This window comes from Myotis myotis, unplaced genomic scaffold (genome assembly GCF_014108235.1).
Source record: "Myotis myotis isolate mMyoMyo1 unplaced genomic scaffold, mMyoMyo1.p scaffold_m19_p_16, whole genome shotgun sequence".
Classification (NCBI taxonomy): domain Eukaryota; kingdom Metazoa; phylum Chordata; class Mammalia; order Chiroptera; family Vespertilionidae; genus Myotis; species Myotis myotis.
Window position 1 is genome coordinate 41856029 of NW_023416320.1, and position 20625 is coordinate 41876653.

Here is a 20625-nt window from a genome sequence, read left to right on the forward strand (position 1 = left end):
ACCAATCACAGAAGAGACAGATAATCTGAACTGAATCATGCCATCAAAGGAACAGATTTGTCAAAGACCTGTGCTCAAAAGATGAATTGTTTCCCAGAGCCATTCATTAAGAAAGAGTTAATTTCAAAGCTATTTGAAATTCTCTGGAGTGTAGAACAAAGGCAGCTTCCGACTTATTATGAACATGGAAAAATATTAATACCACACGGTGATAAAAGACACACTCCATCTGCAACATAGCCCTTTGCCTCATCCAAATGAAAGGAAAATAAAAAGGACTCCAGACCAATCTCACTCATGAACCAATTTACAAAAACTTGAAATAAAATTTAGTCAAACAATGCCCAGAGCATCCTATATAATAAAGAGCTAAAAATGCTAATTAGACTGGACAGTGGAGGGACCTTCTGGAACCACCAGTGGGTGGGGGAGTAGGTGGGCAGGGCCAAGAGGCAGCTGGGGCTGCGAGGGCCAAGCCTCTTGCATGAATTTCGTGCATCGGGCCTCTAGTATTCAGTAAGACAGAGTCTTACTCTGTGTATGCTCCTGTCCTGCCAGCTGCCTGAACCGGCTGCTCTAGTCCCTCCATACAAGACAGGTTAGCTTTTAAATGCTATTAGATATTTGATGCTTATTCACTTGTGGTCATGCAGTGTCTAATACGCACAGGTAACCGTCAGGTGTCCTGAATCTCAGTCCTGAGTACATGACTTCGTGGTGAGTAGTTGATTCCAGAGGTCTTCTTTTGAGAAATCTTGGGACTGCCCAATGCCATCTTCTCCTTTGAGTTCTATTTTACAATTCATCTCAGCTTTGGTTTTGTGAGCGGAGAGAGAATTTTTCCCGGACCACAAAATAAGCATTAGGTCCTTCCGTTCTACCCTAAGTACTTACTTTTGAATAAAACTTATTTCACCAGTCAGCTATATAGTGTAGTTTTGCATTGAATGCAATGTATATACATTGGTAGTTTTGCATTAAAAGTAAACTCAAACAAAACACCAATATACTAGTTAAATGTAACAGATTTAAATTTTAAGAATTAAACAGAAAATAAAAAGATTCAATTAATGATCAAATCCAGAGTGGGCTATGTTAAAAACTGGTACATGTACAGCAGAGAGCTAACAACTTTCTGTCATCTTTCTCTTTTTTCCTGTCTTATCTTTATCTATTAGGGTTATCTACGTCTCTTTCTATAGGGTTGTTATCTAGCCATTTCCTTGAATTTCCTTAAAATTCTACTCTCACAAAGGCTTTTAGGATAAGCTGTGCATTTAGATTCCTTTCTGAGGGCAAGAGACAGCATCTGATTAGCTTACTAATGGAGCTAAATGCCTGTCCTGATTGGGAGAAAAATACCAGGGCATTGCACCAATAGATCAAGATGTAATAAGAAAGGAGTATAATGCATTGCTTTCACGCATTTTCTGTTCTTATTAAAGGAAGGGATGAGGCTGGAATAGGTGCCTTAGCGGGGAACTAAAAATCACGGCTGCTCTCTGGCCGGCCTGGATGAGCATAAAGAGGCCTAGACAGGACAGGAAAGGAGCCACGGTGTCGGGGAAAACCTCATTAGAGATAGGTGCCCAGAGAGAGTGGACGGCACACTGTGGTTAGAACGTGGAAGGGGCAAGTCCAGACTTCCAGAAATTCATACTCCTGAAGTCTGGACCAGTCAAAGCAGCTTGAGGCCATCTATCACCATAGCAGCTAGCGGTTGCAGGCGCTGTTTGAACCCAGGATTCCTGGAGAGAGCACAATACCAGGCTGACTACCCCACAGAGCGGCGGACCCTGAGAGCCAGTAAGTAGATGTTCCGAAGGCCAGGATCAAGAGGCCTGGTTCTCCCTGGGCACCGCGCTCTGATGGTGAACAGGCATTCATTAGAGAGATACGGCTCAAGCGTGAGGGACAGGCCTGAAGTATTAGCAGGAGCCTATCTGGGGCCTTCGAAAGCAAAACACAGGCCACCCACCACAGTGAGAGGGCTCAGAGCAGGCGCAGCTGTGGCTGTCAGAAGGCCATGGTCAGGAAGAATTCGATCATAAATGCTCGTGTGTCCAAGGAAAGCTAAATATACTGGGTGAGATGCTGCTAAACATTCATTCTTCCTCTTCCTAAACATATCATTTTGTTTGTGTTTGCCTGATTTGAATCACATTTTATTTCTTGGATCTCTAAAAATTAGTATACAAAAGTTTATCTTCGGAAAAACTTGAGAGCTGGAAAGGATTGTAGAGATAATATAGTCTATCAGAGGCCCAGGAAAACCATTTCCAAATGAGAAGTGTGACCTTCGGGGAGATCTCCTAGCTGCCTGAAGTCAGGAGTGGTAATGAAAGAATTAACTACCACCTTGCTGCTTCCTAGCACCAGCTTAGTCCCATCACACAATGGAGAATCCTTCTGCTAATGAAAGTGAATTGGCTAAATGCAATTTCAAATTTATTTCCATTTTTTTATAACATCGATAACTAATGGTTTGCTAAGTTAGGCTAGCAGGAACACTGTTCTTTAAAGAATAAAAAAGAGGCTGCTTATGGATATAACTCATAGGCACTGGCACATTCTATATGAGTACATAAAACATATATATACTGTCATTACATATTCATCACATATGTACGGATATATATCTTTATATGTAAGTTAATGCATGTAGGGATATAGCAGCATACATACATATATGTGTATATGTATATATATGTTATGTCAATGTATGTAGGGATATATATGTATATATAAATATATACATAAATATATACATAAATATATATATAAAATATGTACCCATTCCTTGAAGATACAATGCATGGCTATATGGTTAGCCACTATATCCTTGGAACTGCACAGCCATAGCCCCTTCACCTACCGGCTCAGCAGTTCCAATACCATCCGATAAAAGGGTGCTTTAAAACCAATCCAGGCTGCTGGTGATGGCAAAATGGCCAAGCTGCTTGGTATAAACCCTCTGAGACTAAGAGTCTCAGGATTTCTTTAATATCCATGTGAAAATATTGGTCCCTGTCTGCCTTATAGGTTAATCCATTCCCATTACTAATCTACTTTTACTATACCAAGAAATAACTATCTAGACCAGCCGTGGGCAAACTACGGCCCGCGGGCCGGATCCGGCCCATTTGAAATGAATAAAACTAAAAAAAAAAAAGACCGTACCCTTTTATGTAATGATGTTTACTTTGAATTTATATTAGTTCACACAAACACTCCATCCATGCTTTTGTTCCGGCCCTCCGGTCCAGTTTAAGAACCCACTGTGGCCCTCGAGTCAAAAAGTTTGCCCACCCCTGATCTAGACAGATACTAGACAAAGACAGGTGTAAAGTCCTTTTCTAGGAACATGGGAAAGGGGACGCCTTTTGATATTTGTTAGGAGGGAAGAATTGTCATAGAGGGTGCAGAATTTACAATTTCTAAAGTTGACAAAGACAGTATGGGTTAAAACAACTCACCCTAGCCAGCATGATAGTTGAGAAAAAGGAACTCTAAACACTGCATTATTGACCAAGAAAATTTTATTATAAAAGAGAGAGAGACATCAAATTGTTGTTCCATTTATTTATGCATTCATTGGTTGATTATTGTATGTGCCCTGAACCGGCAATCTTGGCCTATTAGGATGGTGTTCTTATCAACTGAGCTACAGCGCCAGGACTGTCAACACCTGCCCTATTCCATCTAAATGCCAATGGAGAAACTTTCCTCTCCCAACCCTGGTGTTAGGGGGTGGAGCATGGAGTCAAAGTTTTCACCCCCACCTCACCCCCCACTGGCAGTTGTTCTTAGTAGTTGGACCAAAGAGAGAGATAAACTTTGACCCCAAAAGGCAGCAACATGGTGGAATAAGGCAGTGCAAGTTAGTGCTATTCAGCAACCTCCTCCCTCATCCCCCAGTGTCAGGGCAGCCAGCATGGAAATGAACTTCACCTTACTGTCACCTGTCACCGTGAGGCAGTAGGAGGAGGTGAGGAGGTGGGAGACAGTGCTAGTTGGCACTGCTTCCCTGGTAATTTCAGTGGAGTCAGCGGGGAGCTGAGTTGCTATCCCCACCCAGCAACTGCAAGGAGGCTCAGTACTGCTCTCTGCCTTTGCAGACGCAGCATCAGTGGGCCCAGGGGGAACCTGCACACCCACCTCTGCCCAGACCTGCGCGCTCCAGCTGATCAGGGAGCCTGCCTGCAGGGAAAGATGAAGTAGGATCCAGGATCCCACCACATAGCCCAGAAGTCCTGGATACAATCCACAATCACACCTCATTCTAACAACCAGAACAATCACAATCTGATTGAAAAGACAAAAGATGCCCCCAATGATATAGCTCAGGTATTGAAACTATTTGATAAGACTTTGAAAGTAGAAATCATTAATTTGCTTCAAGGAATAATTATACACTCTTATAATAAATGAAAAGCATTAAAAACCCCAGCCAAAAAATGGTATACATTTTTGATAAACAAAAAGAAACTATAAAACTTGTAAAAATATAGATATAAAAAATAAAATCTCACTGGGTCAGCTTACTAGTAGATTGATTATGACGAGGAACAAACCATGAGCTTGACAGAACAATAGAGATTACCTGATCTGACCAGTAAAGAAAAATAACAGAGTTTTGGTGACCTGCAGAATGATTTAAACAGATTTAATATTCATGTTATTAACATCCCAGGTAAGGGAAAAAAGAGCACAGGGCTGAAAAACTATTCAAAGAAATAATGACTGAAAATTCCCCAAATTTGGTTAAATGTATAAACCATTAGATTCCAGAAAGCTGAATAAAACCCAAAAGGTATAAACCCAAAGAAATCCACATTAAATATATCAAAATCAAATTTTGAAAGCTGAAGACAAAGAATTTTCCATTTGAAAAAAAGGACCAAATAATGATGACACTTCCACTCTGTTAAAGGTACTTTTTAATTGAATTATAATTTGTGTCTAGATAACAAAGCAGGTTTTTAAAAATTTCATAAACTTGTTTTGGACTTGTTTTGTTATTATAAAAAACATATAAAAGAAAGTTAAACACATGATTGCACAGAAAATCTTTGAAAGATTTTCATACAAGAGCATAAGGAGAAAGTCAACGTTCAGAAAAGCAATGCTATTTTAAAAATATATTTTTTATTGATTTTAGAGAGGAAGGGAGAGGGAGCAAGAGATAGAAACATCAATGATGAAAGAGAATCATTGACTGGCTGCCTCCTGCACACCCCACACTGGGGATAGAGCCTGCAACCTGGGCATGTGCCCTGATCAAGGATGGAACCCTGAGTTCCTGGTTGATAGGTCGATGCTCAACCACTGAGCCATGCCGGCCAGGCAAAACAATGATATTTTAAAATATAGTGATTTTTATACATGGTGGTTCTATAGTAATTTTCATTTCCTACACTTAAATAAACTTTTAAGGTAAAAAGTAATTACCCAGTATAATAATATTAATAGCTTTTTTATTGAATGCCTACAATGTCAAAAATGTACCAAATGTATTATTTATTTTTATTTTACAGCATTGTATGAGGTAAGTATTATGTCCTCATTTTACAGGTGAACAAACTGAGACTCAGGGAGGTGAGTAGTTTAGCTTTACATAGCTAATGCCCACTGAAGCTTTCATGGAAACTGAGATGGCTTGGAACCCCTGTTCTGGGTTCCAGTTCAACATGGCCATATGATAGCTTTAACCATATATTATATTTTGATTAATTTATGTTACCATAGGAAAAAAAAAACATTCAATTGGCACAGAATTTCTAGTGAGAATTATTACTGCTTAAGATACAGCCACAAACCCTGAATATAAATAACAATGAGTGTTTTGTTTTTTAAAATATATTTTATTGATTTTTTACAGAGAGGAAGGGAGAGAGATAGAGAGTTAGAAACATTGATGAGAGAGAAACATTGATCAGCTGCCTCCTTCACACCTCCTATTGGGGATGTGCCCACAACCAAGGTACATGCCCTTGACCAGAATCGAACCTGGGACCTTTCAGTCCGCAGGCCGACGCTCTATCCACTGAGCCAAACCGGTCAGACATGAGTGTTTTCTGAAAACACATGAAGAATATCACTTTTGAACCTCAAACCTATTTATGAGGTTTTCATTTTCTTTTTAAAGGACTCGGATGTTCTTTGTGAAAAATATGCTCAATCATCATGTTTGTGCCTCAGAATTAAAGCAGACATATATCCTCACAAAATTTACGGTATGTTTAAAAGAGAATATTATAGATCATAATTGTAATAGCAGATGCTCATTTAACCTACTCATTTTCAGATTTTGGAAAGTATGTTATTTATTATTTTTATTGCATAAAATTCCAAATTGGTGAATTTATCAATTTTTACAATGTATAGTCTTTTTATGAATATTGTTCTTTTACAAAGTTAAGGTATTTTTTACTGAATACTCCTTATTTTTTAAATTTCAATACCATTTTGTATTGGTTTCAGGTGTACAACATAGTGGTTAGACAATCATGGGCTTTATAAAGTGTTCCCCTCAATATTTCCAGTACCTGCTGGGCACCTTAAATAGTTACTGCAATATTATTGACTATATTCCCTATGGTGCACTTTACATCCCCGTGACAATTTTGTAACTACCACTTCGTACTTCTTAATTACAAGCTGAAGGTTGGTGGCAATTGTGTGTTGACCAAGTCTATCAGCGCCATTTCCCAACAGTATTTGTTCACTTTGTATCTCTGTAACACATTTTGGTATTTCTCAAATATTTTAATTTTTTCATTATTATGTGATGTGTTATGGTGGTCTGTGACCAGTGATCTTTGATGTTACTCTTGTGATCTTGTGGTGAAATAAACCACACCCATATAAAATGGCAAACTTAGTGGATAGACATGGTGTGTGTTCTGACTGCTCTATTGACCAGGCATTCCTCAGTCTCTCTCCCTCTCCTCTGGCCTCCCTATTCCCTGAGACACAACATTGTTGAAAGTAGGCCAATTAATAACCCTACAATGGCCTCTAAGTGTTCAAGGGAAAAGAAGAATCACATGTCTTTCACTTTAAATCAAATCTAGAAATGATTAAGCTTAGTGAAGAAGGCATGTTGAAAGCCAAAGTAATTTTAAAGTTAGGTCTCTCACGGCAAACTGTTAGCCAAGCTGTGAAAGCACAAGAAAAGTTCTTTAAGGAAATGAAAAGTGCTCCTCCAGTGAATACATGCACGATAAGACATGAAATAGCCTTATTGCTGATAGAGAGAACGTTTTGGTGATCTGGATAGGATAAACCAGCCACAACAGTCCCTTAAGCCAAAGCTTAATCATGACCAAGGCCCTACCTCTTCAATTCTGTGAAGGCTGAGAAAGGTGAGGAGGCTGCCGAAGAAGTCTGAAGCTAGCAGAGCTTGGTTCATGAGGTTTAAGGAAAGAAGTCCTTTCCCTAACATAACAGTGCAAGGTGAAGCAGAAAGTGCTGATGTAGGAGCTGTAGCAAGTTATCCAGAAGATCAAGCTCAGATAATCAATGAAGGTGACTACACTAAGCATCAGACGTTCAATGTAGATAAAACAGCCTGACATTTGAAGAAGATGCTACTGAGGACTTTTACAGCCAGAGAGGACAAGACAATGCCTGGCTTCAAAGCTTCAGAGAACAGGTTGACTCTTTTGTAAATGCAGCTGCTGACTTTACGTTGAAGCCAATGTTCATTCACCACTGGGAAAATCCTAGAAAAATGAATCATTGGCAATGTACCTGGTCATGCAAGAGCTGTGATGGAGCTGCACAATGAGATCAATGCTGTTTTCATGCCTGCTCACACAACACAACAACGATTCTGCAGCCCACGGATCAAAGAGTGATCCTGACTTTCAAGTCTTAGTGCTTAAGAACGTTTTGTAAAGCTTTAACTGCCATAGATAGTTATTTCTCTAATGGATCTGGGCAAAGTTAATTGAAAACCTTCTCGAAAGGATTCACCCATCTTAGATGCTATTAGGAACATTTGTGATTCATTTGCAAAGGTTAAAATAGCAACATTAACAGTAGTTGAGTAGTTGTTTCCAACCCTCATGGTTGACTTTGTGGGGTTCAAGACTTTAGTAGAGGAAGTAACTGCTGATGTGGAAACAGCAAAAGAACTAGAATTAGAGTCTGAGGATGCCACTGAATTGCAGCAATCTCATGATAAAACTCTAATAGATGAGAAGTTGCTTCTGATGGATGAGCAAAAAAAGTAGTTTCTGGAGATGGAATCTATTCTTGGTGAAGACACTGTGAAAATGGTTGAAATGACAGCAAAGGATTTAGAATATTAGATTAATTTAGTTGATAAAGTAGCTGCAGAGTTTGAAAGGATGGATTCCAATTTTGGAAGGAGTTCTGTGGGTAAAATGCTATCACCAGCATCACATGCCACAGAGATACTGTTCATGAAAGGAAAAGTCTATCGTTCTGTATTTTGCAAAAGAATTAAACTAGATTAGTTTGTGCCCATGTACAAAAATTAATTCAAAATGGATCAAAGACCTAAATATAAGGTCTGAAACAATAAGATACATACAAGGAAACACAGGTACTAAACTTACGGACCTTGTTCTTAGAGAAGATTTTATGAATTTGACCCCAAAGGCAAGGGAAGTAAAGGGAAAAAAAAAATCAGTGGGACTATATCCAACTAGAAAGCTTCTGCACAGCAAAAAGAAACCACAAAAAAAGCAACCAACTGAATGGGAGATGATATTTGCAAACAGCTCTAACAAGGGGATAAAAATCCAAAAGATATAAAGAATTCAGGCAATTTAATGCCAAAACAAAAAATCCAATAGAAGATGGGCAGAGGCCCTACACAGACACTTCTCCCACGAAGACATACTAATGGCTAACAAATATATGAAAATATGTTCAACTTCACTAGCTATTAGGGAAATACAAATGAAAACTACAATGGATACCACCTCCCAATGGTTACAATGACTGTTATCAAAACATGTAATAGCAAGTGTTGGAGAGGGTGTGGAGAAAAAGGAAACTCATTCACTGCTGGTGGGAATGTAACCTGGTACAGCCACTATGGAAAACAGTCTGGAGGTTCCTAAAAATATTAAGAATAGAGTTACCATATCACCCAGCAATCCCTCTCTTGGGTATCTAGCCAAGGAACTCGAAAACATTTATTTGCAAAGATATATGCACCCCTATATTCATTGCAGCATTATGCACAGTGGCCAAGACATGGAGAAAAGACAACCAAGGTGTCCTTCGATAGAAGACTGTATAAAGAAGCTGTGGTACATACATACTATGGAATATTACTTAGCCATGAAGAAAGATGAAATACTGCCATGTGTGACGATATGGATGGCCCTTGAGAATATTATGCTAAGTGAAATAAGTCAGAAAAAAAACAAGAGCCATATGATTTCACTCATATGTAGGACATAAACCTGAAACTCATAGACACTAACAACATTGTGGTGGTTACAAGGGAAGGGGTGGTAATGAAGGGTAAAGAGGGCCAAATATATGGTTACAGAAGCTTATTTGGCTTTGAGTGGTGGGCACACAATGCAATAGACAGATCATGTATCACAGAAACATACACTTGAAACCTATATCATCTTATTAACCAATGTTACCCCAATACATTTAATTAAAAACAGGCTATCAAGGAGGTAAACTTCATTGTTGTCTTACTGTAAGAAATTGCCACATCACCCCAACCTTCAGCAACCACCACCCTGATCAGTCAGGAGCCATCAACATCGAGGTAGGACCCTCCATGAGCAAAAAGATTAAGGCTCACTGACGGCTCATCTGATGGCTGGCGTTTTTTTTAACAATAGATTATTTTTTAATCAAGGTGCATACATTTTTTAGGCATAATGCTATTGCACATTTAATAGACTACAGTGTAGGGTAAACATAAATTTTATATGCACTGGACAACCAGAAAATTTGAGTGGCTAGCTTTATTATGATATTTGCTTTAATGCTGTGGTCGGAAACCTAAGTGGCAATATCACTGATGTGTGTCTATACAGGAGTTTGGTGTGTGTTTAACATCCCACTATCACTACCATTATTTCTGTTGAAGGCATCAGTTCAATCCAGCATGCATTTGTGTGTGCCTACTACAAGCCAGAACAGTGCATCAAAAACAAATAATATTGTTCTTGGCCTCAATAAAGTAACATCCTAATAATTGTAGTATATTGTATAGAGCAACAATTACAGAAGAAAACTTTTGAATCACAACAATCAATAATAATCACCTAACTCCTGGTAACAGTACTGGCCAAATTACAAATTTTCTGATGTTATGACACATTAAGCAGTAGCAGGCTCCAGCTATGGCCCTTTGAATATTGAGATTTAGAGAAACTATCATTTTACTGTGCACCTTGTAACACCTGGCATTCACCTCCCACATTCTAGTATCTCTGGATTTCGACTTACAACCTTTAGTGTGTGTGATTGCAGTCCAGCATTCCATGATTCCATCTTATAATCTTTGTGCTAACTGCATAGATTCTAGCTTCCTTAATTCTACCTTAGGATACACGGGGCTGACAGCTTACAGTGTGGTACCCCCAATTCTTCAAGTCTCTTAGAATTATTCTCTGTTATTAAGCACATTTCCATCTCTCCTTATCTCCTGTCCTACCACCCAATCCCAACATGGTCAAACTAAACATTAATAGCTACCAGTGTTATCTGGTGTTTGATAGTGATTGCATTTTTGGTTCTGGAAATCCTCCACTATGCACAATTGCCTTCTGCCGATGCAAATGGTAAAATGCAGCCTCATTGGGTGGAAAAATCAGAGGGATATTTATTTTCCATTGCTAAGCAAGTATTGCGATTATCACACAAAATGAGTGGATGACTTTTAGAGATGACTTTATTTAGAGGCAATGTACTGATTTGTGACTCAATTTGAGAAAAATATTATCACTATCACTAGGTATAATTATTCTAATATGAACACAATTTTTTCATTTAAAAATCAATTTATTGACCAATTAATGTATACTATAAAACCCCAAATCTCTCAAGAAAAAGAACAGCATGATATAGGAGGAAGGGCAAAGGATTTGAAATTTTATTTTATTTTTTTATTGATTTCAGAGCGGAAGGAAGAGGGAGAGAGAGACAGAAACATCCATGATGAGCGAGAATCATGGATAGGCTGTCTCCTGCAAGTCCCCCACTGGGGGTCGAGCCCACAACCCAGGCACGTGCCCTTGACCAGAATCAAACCCGGGACCTTTCAGTTCGTAGGCCAACGCTCTATCCACTGAGCCAAACCGGCTAGGGCAATTTTATTCTTTTATATGGAGTGAAAATACTTTACAATAGGGATGGGAAATGAGAAAATACGTATGAAATGCTTTTGCAAAATGCAATAAAAGTTTCAACTTAATTAAGATCTGGTAATTAACTGAGAAAATAAGAAATCAAATTGACCAAGCATATTGGAACAATTCTTAAGAGAAACATCTTCATTATATAAAACAAGTGTGTGGAAACCTGCTTTTAGACTTCTTGCAAAAATATGAAAGCTCCCTGATTCCCTAGGATGTCTAAACAGCCTATGCGACACTACCCAGGGCTGGGATCATTGGTCTCACTGTGATATTCCTCAGTTTCTACATTTACACTAGCTGTACTACTGAAGAGACGCGCTTGTTTGTTTGTTTCCCTAAGTAGGTCTTTAATAATGTTTAGAGAATATAATGAACAGAATAGACCTGGCATCATGCACATTAATTGCTTGTTATAGCCAGGATCTCAAATGCAATGCAAACACTGATGGAAGTTTAAGAATCTGAGTTGATCACAGAGGAAGAAAAAGCAGAAACAGCTAATATACTTGACCAATACGTGGTGGAGAGGGCTGTTCTGGTGATAGAAATGCCAGCAAAGACTTTGCAGTCCTTGCATTCAGATGTAATAGCTACATAACAGAAACACAAAATGAGACGTGCTCAGCTAGAACAGCAGATGACACAGCTTGAAAGCGACTTTACAGCTGCCAGGAAACTTTGTAGTTAGAGAGATCAGCTACACCCTTGAGATTGGGGGGATGGGGAAACATATCTGTTCAAAAATCACATCGCTATTGAAAAGGAGAGGAACTCGAAACCCATTACTTTGTTCATTTCTTCTCTGAATTATTGAGAAATACCTATTTTACCTTAAATTTTGTGAATTTCTCTTTTTCTTGTTGTTTGTCTTTAAATTCAATATATACCGCAAGTGTTGGTGATAGAAATGCCATCAAGTTTCATTTATATAGAGATTAAAAACTAAAGAAAATCGTAATATGTATTAACTTGGGAGATGGTTGGAGATAAATCTGCCGACACTGTATGTGTAAATCCTTCCATGTTCACTTTGTGTTTCAGAAGCAAAAGCAAACGACACATTTTTTTCCTGGAAAATGACACCTCTGACAGGTGAAATTAACACCACCTCTCCCATTCAATTCACAAGCGCTTGCTGTATAGAGAGCTAAGTATAGGCCCCTGTGCTACATGCAGGCGACACACAGATGCATAAATAGGGCAGAGTGCCTGTGTCCATGGAGTGCATATAGGGCGGGAGCTCTGAGTGGACCATGGTGAGGCACAGTGTGGGACCTACTATGTGGTTCACTGAAGGGTATATTCACTTTACAAGGTATGCAATTTTTAGTATTCATTAAAAGTATGTTTCTGTTTACAAATGAACCAAAAAGGCAATTATTTTGAAATCTGATCTAAACGTATGTGTGGATACATCCTAAATGTTCCAATTTCTGATTCCTTAAATATATATTCATAAAACACAAATAGTGAATTCTACTACCTTAGGCTTTTTAAGCTTAGAAGATTATATAAAGTTCTGCTTTTCTTTTTAAAATTTGGATATTAATAGAGGCCGCTCAGAATGAGGAAATGAAAGAATTGGCTGTTAAGAATTCTAAAAATTTTAGGTTTTCCATAAACAAACAAACAAAACCATGTAACTGTAATGTTTTTAAGAACTTTGAAGTGTTTCATTGTCTTGAATTATTTAAAGGCTATTGGCAATAGTGATACCAAGACATTCTTGAGTCTGGTTTTGAATTTAACAGTTCGTAAGGGAAAAGCCATTTAGAATCGAATGGACCTAAATCCATGCCTTTTATTAATAATGATGGAAGTAAAGAAATACTGAAATATATGACCATAAGAAGATATTACATGGCATTTCCTGGGTTTTCCACACCTGAGAAAATACTTTAAAATAAATCACTGTTTTGTTCAAATTAGAGCCAAACATATCTTCAGGTTTTAAGCTGCCTACAGTCATTCCACATTCTCAATGAGTAATGTTTAACATTTGAACCAAAAACAGTGCGCCACGAGTAATTAAAGGCTTAAGTTAAATACATAGACAGTCATTTAAATTTAGATCTGCAATAACATTTACTATTATTCTCTGAGGCTTTCACTGCTTGACAGAAACAAAGTACTCTGGGATTAATTTCAAGAAATGGTGCCAACTGTGCCGCAATTTGCTGTAATTAAGACATGAAAGAACACTAAATATTCAGATTAAAAGAAGCATGATGGAGCATGATAGAGAGTCAAGGTGTGGCAAGGAGCCAGAAAACAAACAAACAAACAAAAAAAATTGCAACAAAAATGAAAACCACCCAGGCAGGAATACCTACCATACTGATGGATATGAAAATAGCACCAGGAATGCTTAGTGAGTTTTCTTTTGAAGAAGCACATTCATTTATTAATTTAGTCTCCCATTCTATTTCGTGTCTTTCCTCACGCAGATTTAAAGCGGAGACACGGTGTGTTAGAAAGATAATAAGATTGAAGAAGAAAGTGACAAACATGGTGTTCCCCTGAAGCTAATTAGCTGAGGTGGTGTGGGCACGTCACCAGGGGATCATAATTACCTTTACGGGGAGGGATTTTCCTGTAGGTCATATTAGGCCAGTTTGCTTTGGAGCCGAATGAAAGCGTTCTACAGGTGGTACCTCAAAGAGATTAAACGCACTTTTTGTATTCATTAAATTCCTCTTTACATTTTAAAGAGAAAGAATTCATTTGGAGCCTACTCGTCTCCTTTTTAATTCCCAGGAATCATGGGAAATGTTTTCTTTAGCCTTTGAACTTTCATCTATTGATTAACGCTGCATTTAGGCTAATGGGGAGTCTTCCTTCCAACTGACTTCTTCTTCTTCTTTTTTTTTTTTTTTTGAAAGAAAGTCCCTTTAAGGTTTTGATCCCAGAAAAGATGTGGATACTTGACCCAGTTGCTAATGAGGGGCTGTATAATCTCCAGGATCCTCCAGCCCAAAATAGCAGGACGCACTCTAAAAAGTGCATCATGAAAGGCACTGGTGGAATGCTGCTTGCCTTCACAGGCTGCTGCCAAGGCTGGGGCTTTCTAAGGAGGCAGAGGCTGGCCCCCTGCAGGCACGTGCAGCCAGCAGAGCCACAGTGGGTGCGGTGAGGCGGCTTGTCAGTGAGGTCAAGAGACAGAGAGCAAGTGTCCGGGATGTGCAGGGAGGGTGGAGGGGGAAGAGCAGGCCCAGTCCTCAGGGGGACACCTGCAGACTCCGCAGAGAGCGCCCCTGTGCCAGGGACAGCTCACCCCAAAGCGTGCTCTTCACCAGAATGGGAATCAGGCCGCGCCTGACAGATAGGAGTTTCACGTGAGGGAGCTGTGAGGAGAGGCTCAAAAGAGGAAGCCTGGCTCTTTCCAGGCTGCGAGGTAGATGCTGTGAGGAGTGGTGTCTTAGGAGAGCCACACAAACAGATCTGAGTAGTTGCCATGCACAGAAATCACGGAAAATATAGAATGTCTTTTGGATACAGGCAGTACCACCTTAGCTCTTTCCCTGATGTTGCAAATCTTCACTTGGGGAAAAAAAGAAAAAAAAAGAAAAAGCTTGGGGAAAAGGGCTTCCGGTGCAGTGCTCTCTTAAAGAGTCAAATTGAGCATCACTCTAGAATTTGACCATTCCAGCTAAAAAAGTAGTTGAAGACACATCAAAGTATTTCACAGACACTAGCATTTACCTAATTTAGCTATAATAGAAACAAGATAATTTATTTCACTGAGTCCATAAATAATCAATATTGCTTATAATCTGTCCTACCTGATATTCAGGTGACACTGAATCTCTGCAAAGTCCACGTTTGTTAAGGTTTTCTTTCCCATATAAATAAACACTATGAGCCCTGGCCATTATTATTATTACTATTCCCTTTGAGCTATTGTTTGGCTAGACTTTGTGGTGTGATAATACTTTTGTGAACTAAAACATTAGCGGTGTCACTGGGTCCCTAATAGACAGCCTTTGTCAACCCCTTAATTTTTCCTCCCACCATTCACAACATTGGTGGATACGTGTCTCTGGACAAAAACCCCCAGAGGTCTCCTGCAAATTCTTTTTCAATACAACCAGATCATTGCAGATAATTGTATTACACAGTGTATCGATCCCAAATCGTTGTGCACCGGAAACATCTGAAAAAACATGATTATAGCTTTCTGTTTATTGTTCGTACATCATATAAGCAGGCTTTTGTGTGAATCACCTGTAAAAAAGGCAAGGTGGAAACATCAGAGAAATTACCTCTTTACAAGAATCTATTGATCACTTTAAATCAAAGAAGTATGTTTGACATAAGATTACCTGGCAGTTTGAGCATTAGGTACACTATGTTGTAGCCTGGGGCAGTTGTAAGTCTGACAAAGGGATTGTAAATAAAGCATGCAGCTGTGAGCGCCTCTGGCTTGGGATCAGCTCAGGCTCAAGTCCAAGGCATAGGTAAACTCGAAATAATTTACCCCTTTTTAACCAGCATATAATGAATTAAAGTAGACTCCTAGGAGAACCGAGAGGCATAAATCTCTTAGGCATTTGGAAATGGCAAACTTCACAGAAAATTCACTTCCTGTAGAGTTGATAAGAGGTGTTTTCTGAGTGGGTGCCCCAGTTGACTGAAGTAGTCTTGAAGTCAGTCTATTGGTACAAGCAGATTCTTAAAAAAAAAAAAAAAAATTCCTGACACATTCTCGTATCTATAATTATCTGTATGTGGCCTGATTGCTCAAAGTCCTTTTAAACTTAACAACCACTAACCTCTCAATTTCAATGTCTGAAAATTCTCCTTAAAACTAGTTTTAAAAGTTTTGGTGCAGTTTTACTTTTTTCAAAAGAAATATATATTGTGAAAGGTTAAAAAATCATATAAAGTGAAAGCCTGCACTTAAGCTATTCATGCAACTATATGAAAACTACTGAAAACATATCACTGTAAAGATATTTTTTTTCATTTAATTGCATTTTCTTATTGGTCAAGAGCAGGGGCTGCTCTAGTGCCTTTACATATTTTTTAAGCTTGAAGAATATTTTTCTTTAATTTTGAAAGCAAACTTGTAGTGAATTCTTGATTGGATTTTCTCCCCCACTCCCACAGTGTTGGACATGTATTGAAATTATTAAACATTTAACTCATTTGTTCAGAGAGAATTCAATGTCTTTGGAATTTAATAAAGATGAGCTCTGGGTGATGCATTCTTCCTTGTTAAATATTTAGCTGTTTGCATTAGCTCTGTGGTTTCCTAAGGCACAAATTGGAACTGTTAATATATAGCACGTTTAAGCTATAAAAGTAGTAGGTGCTATGATTTCTTCTGGGGCAAAAGTGGTCATTTTGAACACTTGCAAGAAAACAATGCAGACATGCATGCACATATTTAGAAAATATAAGCGCTCAGTTGCTCAGAATCTATAAAGGAGAAACTGAGAATCAGGTTTTCTTACATCTGAGTTATAAGGGAGGCATCATTCAACTTCAAAGATGAGTGATAGATGCAGAATATTTATATAGAGTCTCTTTTTTATGAGGTTGCTGGTAAAAGATATCTCTGATGTAAGATGGTAATACCTTAGTTTCCAACTTTATTGAAACTTAATATAAACACCAGATTTTAGACATGAAATGAGAATCATTAACAGGGAAGATTATCTTTTTATAAAAATATAGCCTTCTCCATTTCTATTTATATGGGCCTGGGGATTCTAAAAGTATTTCTTCCCCTTCATTTAAGACTGCAAGATTAAAATGACAGATTTTCATAAAACACCATTATATTCAATGCAATGGATTATACATCCAGTTAAATTTCAAATTGCCTTGAAAAAAAAAAGCACTGTATACCATCATATGTATAAATATACATCCAAACATATGATTAAAAACTAAAATAAAAACCTGATAACACTTACATTTGATGGTCTATATTTGAGGCAATACATAAAACCCCCATATAAACACTTTTATAAAAGGGAAGTATTCGAACAAAATGTACAGATATATGTCTCTAGAAATACGGTCAACAAAGAACAAAGGAAAAATGTCTTTGTCTTAAATCACTTATTTTTTGAGAGCTTGAAGCATACTGCCTAAGACTTCTTTGGTCTAATGAAAGAGTGCCACCTATTGGATGACCTTGAAAAAGAGCTTAAATTTCATAAATTTACTCATGAAAGTAAATCAGTGGCAAGCCATCATTTTGACATAATTTATAACATATCAGTCTTTGTGTATGTGAATATATATGTGTGTGTATATATATATATGTATATATATATATATACACACATATATATATATATGTGTGTGTGTGTGTATACACACATACACACACATACATATCTGAGATCTATGCTAAAGAAAAAACATGAATGCTATATACTGACATTATTCTTTTATAAATGTAGGAGCAGAAGTTTCACAAATAAGCTCACTCAATGTTGTCTGATTAGACATCTAATTGTCGAATTTAAATGTTTTATAAACTTGAGATTACTGCTCTGCATCTTGTATTCCTTCATACATACCTTTGTTTACTTGGACTTTAAATGAAGGGAACTGAAAATTGAATGCATGAGCTTGTATTTTGACAAGAAGGATCTGTTTAAATCTTCGTCAAAGTTGCATTGCATACAATTTAAACCCAAAACAAAAGGGGGAAAAATACATGCTCTTGGCTTTTTAAAAGGCAATGTTCTTGTTTTATCTTTCAGCCCAAGAACTTGCCAGTCAAGATGAAAAACTTCTTCTAATGGAATCCAGCTTGAAAGCTGCTCCAGAGCAGCTAACTGAGCAAAGAGCAGAAACAGTTCGCCAAGAACAGAACAGTAGAAAGCCCAGGCAGAGCTGAAGACAGTGACAGAAAGGATTATTGCCTCCGAAGAAGAAAAAAATGATTGCAAGTGAGTTGTTTTTGAGTATTTCAGAAAGTTTTACTTTATGTACTGAAATCAAGTCAGTCCTTGTGACTCTAGTGGCTAAATATGTAACTCTCCGTGTCTTGCAAAAAGGTTATGTGTAAATGTGCTAGCTTGTTCAAGGAATTGTTGGTTCCAAAACAGATAAACTTTAGATTTGCAACGTTTCTTAACTGAAATGGCACATGTTGAAACTTGTAACTGTCGTATTCCAGATTCTAAATAATGAGGTGGCAGTCAACTTTCTTGTTAACTATCGAGAAAGGCTCAAGGTAGGAGCAAGAGAAAGAATACAGCGTCTCCGCAGCCGCTATCTGCCAATGGTCTTCTCGTCCTATTTCTGGAGTCCAAAGGTTACATATGGCTCTTGTTGCCTTTCTTTTTTGTTCAAGTAGCAGCTCTAAACAAGACGCTATTAAACTGAGAGACACTTAGAGTAGAATTTTTGGTCAGACTCTTGAGGCACGTAAGGAACTATGAAGAAGAGTAATAAAGATCTATGCTGTTTTCAAAGGTTCCTGAAAACTGTTCTTAGTGAAGCACCTTGTTTTAAACCTGTTTTCATCTAAGTCTTTATGTAATTATTATACCTGATCCGATGTTTTCAGATTTTATCATTTGCTTTTCAAATAAACATAATATGGTTTCATTTTTGAGTGCTCTGATAAAGTACTCTAGCCTCTCTGATTTTTGCTTGATTTTTTTAGTCTGTTTTTTAAAAAATAATTATGAAAGTAGCATAACCCAGATGAATCAATCTCCCTGCTTCTCTCTCTCTCTCTCTCTCTCTCTCTCTCTCTCTCTCTCTCTCTTTTTATTAAAAATTACACTTACCGAACTTTGGTTATATTGAGTAATCACAGTTAAATAAAGCACACCATTTAAACTTTTCCCCCCTGTCACTCATCTCTTTGAACACAATCCTGAGGCCAAAATTAAAATGTGCATTTGATATTAACTGATCTTTGGAAGCCAGCTTCTAAACTTACATTACTTACTGCATATTTTGATATATCTATCAATAGGATTTCAAAATATTATGTGTGATTAACATAAGTAAAATTCTTTTGTGATTTATAGTTTGTAATGTTAAAAGTAAAATATTTGAAATTGTTCATGAGGTATTTATTTCTGTGTTTTAATCTAATGATTTAATATTATAAGGCACTAAAATAATTACACAATCTAGGGTGACATTTTACATGCTTCTAAATAAAATTAAACACTCAGATACACTCTGTTTGCAATTAATGTTCCTTTAGTCAGCTGCCAGAATTCAGACAACGAAAAAACCAGATTTAACAAATATTAAAAGGTAGAAATTTGTACCAAGGATTAAAAGCATATTGGGCACATTTCTTTTGGAATGGCTATGGTATTGTAGTATTGTTAGAAGTACTATTGTCTTTTTTAAAAGCTTAATTATATTAGAAAATAATGTTTAAGGTATATTTAGAGAACAAAAAATACATAAAAATGGTTTTGAACACTAATATAAAACTAATGATAGTGTTTGATGTTAACTTAATGTTATTAAAATAAAGCCATCATTTTTTCCTACAGTTAAACATCACTAGAAAGGTACATTATTCTGTATACCTACAAAAAATATCATCTTTGATCTAAAAACTGGCATGTAATGACCTGCTTTGAACCTTAAATTTTATCAGTAAATAAACCAGTGACCCATCCAGTTAGATTACAATGAAAGCTCAAACTCAGTTTCTCTATGCTTGATCTAGATTCATTTGCTTTATTTTCCAATAAAGCTTGATCATGATAGTAAGTAGAATATTCTCTCTTAATGTGAAATTGAGAGCAAGGCATATACCTATCATGCGAGAGAGTAGTTAAAATAGTATCAGACTCAAAAAAATCTACTTACAATGGTTTTTAGCAATTAAATATCTTACAGGTCATAAAATTGTAAGTACAGGGTAGGCATAAGCATGTTAACAGTTGTAATACAAATAATATAATCATTAATCAATAATAATGTCAGAATAAACTGTTTTGCATACTCACAACTGTACACCTCCTCTTGCTCACCCGTGTATTATTATGCCATGTTTTAAGAAAAATGTTATGGTTGAATTTTAAAGAGACGGATACATGATTATTATCAAAGCAATGATGGTATCTTAGGAGAAACAGCTTCACCTTTAAAATATAGCCTCAAATACCTGGTCACAGGATATGCTGGTACTAGGTACATGTGTTTTACCATGAAAAATATATAGCACTCTTTAAATGTGAAATAAAATCAAAGCCTTTTGGCCTGGCAACCCAAAGGTTGGTTTATTTATTTACATTTTCTCCCCACTCAATCG

At 37.3% G+C, this 20625-nt stretch overlaps 1 pseudogene; it reads left to right on the forward strand.

Moving 5' to 3' along the window:
• Positions 1-7013: 7013 nt before the first annotated feature.
• LOC118670831 lies at positions 7014-18228 on the forward strand (annotated as a pseudogene).
• Positions 18229-20625: the final 2397 nt, after the last annotated feature.